Source organism: Malurus melanocephalus, unplaced genomic scaffold, assembly GCF_030028575.1.
Source record: "Malurus melanocephalus ecotype Western Australia unplaced genomic scaffold, MMel_1.1 scaffold_1559, whole genome shotgun sequence".
In the NCBI taxonomy this organism is placed as follows: domain Eukaryota; kingdom Metazoa; phylum Chordata; class Aves; order Passeriformes; family Maluridae; genus Malurus; species Malurus melanocephalus.
The window spans coordinates 2,365-5,102 of NW_026624791.1; the positions used below are offsets into that span (position 1 = coordinate 2,365).

General features: G+C 59.1%; 1 long non-coding RNA gene across 1 annotated transcript in view; it reads right to left on the minus strand.

The window, feature by feature from the left end:
* Nucleotides 1–1,278: 1,278 nt before the first annotated feature.
* Nucleotides 1,279–2,738, minus strand: part of LOC130587124 (uncharacterized) — a 6,417-nt gene continuing 4,957 nt past the window's right edge. The window contains exons 2-3 of the long non-coding RNA XR_008966755.1: nt 1,972–2,112; nt 1,279–1,341 (exon numbers count right to left, since the gene is read on the minus strand). This is a non-coding gene — a long non-coding RNA (uncharacterized LOC130587124). The remainder of the gene's footprint in view (nt 1,342–1,971; nt 2,113–2,738) is intronic.

Here is a 2,738-nt window from a genome sequence, read left to right on the forward strand (position 1 = left end):
GGTTCTGGGGGGAAACTTGGGGGTTATGGAGGTGGTTAGAGGGTCCCAATGGGTATCTGGGGGAGTCCTGAGTGAGGATTTAGGGGGGTTCCCAGGGTGGATTTGGCAGGGCTCAAGGGGGTTGCAGGGTCCTAGGGGTGTTTGGGGGGAGGTCCAAGGGGAGGGTTCTAGATTGAATTTCAGGAGTCCCAGGCTGGATTTGGGGAGTCCTAGGGATTGTTTGAGGGGTCCCAGTGAGTATTTGGGGGAGTTCTGTGGGGACTCAGGGTGCATTTGAAGGCTCTGGGGTGGATTTGGAGGCTCTGGGGGAGGTTGCAGGGTCATCGAGGGTTGATCTGAGGTCTCCCGGGGTGGATTTGGGGATCCCAGGAAGGGGATCCATTCAGATTTGGGAGAACCCAGAGAATGCTGGAGGTCCTGGGGTGGATTCGGGGGGGTCCTAGAGGGATTTAGGGGTCCCAAAGTAGATTGATGGGTATCTGAGAGGATTTGTGGGGTCCAAAGGGCGTTTGGGAGTCTGTGGGTGATGTTGGGGAGGTTCTGTGGGGGAAATTGGGAGGTYCATGGATTTTGGGGTGCAGGAGTGTTCATTTTGGGATGTGGGGCGTTCTCACCAGGCGGGCGAAGGGGCCAGAGCGCAGCAGCAGGCGGGTGCTGCTCTGGTACCTGCGGATCTCCTGCAGTGCTCGCTGACCGGGACGGCGCCCTGGGGGACATTGGGTGTGGGGGGTTTAGGGGATCTATTAGGCTTGGGGGGGGGCACAGATGGGGGGCTCTGAGGGAACATGGGCGTATAGGAGATCTATAGGGCCTGGGGGGACACAGGGGGCTATAGGGGATCTATGGGGGATATAGGGAGCAGGGGGAAGCTGTGGGGTGTTAAGGGATCTGTAAGTTCTAGGGGACAGGGGGCATGAGGGATCTATAGGGAGCTACAGGGGACGGCTGATATAAGGGAGCTATAGGGGACAGAGTATGGGGGGTCATAGGGAATAGGGTATAGGGGACAGGGAGTGTGGAGTGACTATAGGTGAGGTATAGCGGTATACAGGGCACAAGTAGGGGGCGGGAGGGAATTACGTGGGGAAGGGCCCATAAGGGGAGCTCTATAGAGGGTTCCATACGAGTGCTCTAGAGGGGGGCCTAAAAGGGGGCTCGATGTGGCAGATCCATAAGGGATGTTTAGAAGGGGAGTCCCCCAGCCCTCACTCACTGCGTGCCCGCGGCTGGGGCGATGGCGGGGCTGGGGGTGGGGCGCGCCGTCGCGGGGTGGGCTTGGGCCGGGGCATGGCGAGACCGAGCCCACCGCGGGGTCAGGGTGAGTTCAGGCGTCCGGCGGGGCTGGAGGGGACGGGGGTTCAGGGCGGACCCAGGTGCCCGGGACCCCCCGCTTCTCCCGGGTCCCCCCGAACACCCCCTCCCCCGCCGCTCCCCTCACGGGCCGTGCCCTCACGCCCGCCACTCGCCGCCGCCGCGCCCTTTCAAACCTCCCGCCACTCCGCGCTGATCGTGACGTCACTTCCTCCCGCGCTGCCCCGCGCGCCGCCGCTCTGCGCCGCCGACTCCGCGACTCGCTGGTACCGCGGGCTCATTAGCATAAATCTGCATGGGCCCGCCCCGCCCTCGGGCGCCTCGTGCCGTGGCGCTCCCAGTGTAGTTACCGTCCCAGTGTGATCCCAGCCATTCCCAGTGTGGTTCCCATTGCTCCCAGTCATCCGCATAGTTCCAGTCACTCTCAGAATTATACCAGTTTGATCCCAGTATGATTTCAGTTCCCCTCAATATGATCCTAGTGCCTTCCAGTAACTCCCCAGTGTGAGTCCAATATGATGACAACCACTCCCCAGTATGATCCCAGTCACACTCCCAATGGTCCCAGTTAATTCCTGTCACTACCAGAATGATTCGACTATGACCCCAGGCACTTCCAGTGTGATACCAGATGCCCCCAGTGTGATTCCAGACACTCACAGTATGAACCCAGCATGGTTCCAGTCGTCCCAGTTGTGGTCCCAGTACCCCCAACATGGTTCCAGCATCTTCCATTTGCTCCATGTGTGTCTTCAGTTGGCTCCCAACATAGTCCCAGTAGCTCCCAGTGCCTTCCAGTACCTGGTGGGGGTCAGTCAAGGGTTACAAYTGTCCATGAAATCCACCAGGAGCAGCAGGGTAGAGGGGTTAGTGGCCATGATGGCCCAGTTAGACTCTGGTGTACCTTGGGGCATTGCCTCACAGACCTCCCAGTTTACCCCCAATTTTCCCAGTGGGCGACCACACCCCTCACCAAGACTCCCAGTTGCCTCCAATTGTCCTCTCAGGCCACCCAGTTCCTCCCAGTCCTCCTAGGGAGGCACCACAAACCCATATTCTCTGAGGTTGAAAAATCTCTCCAAGACTTGAGTCCAGCCTCTGACAAACTTGCAACCTTATAATGACCATCCTCTGAATGCCATGACTAGTTGTTCCTTGAACATCTTCAGCAATGGGGACTCCACAACTCTTTCCTTGAAGAAATTCCTCCTGATGGCCAACTCAAACACTCAAACCTCCCCAGGCACAGCTTCAGGCCCTTTCCTCTTGTCCTGTCCCTTGTTCCCTGGGAGCAGAGCCCAACCCCACCTGGCTGCCACCTCCTGTCAGGGAGTTGTGGAGAGACAGAAAGTCCCCCGTGAGCCTCCTTTTTTCCAGGCTGAGCCCCCCCAGCTCCATTCCCTTCCCTGGACATGCTCCAGCCCCTC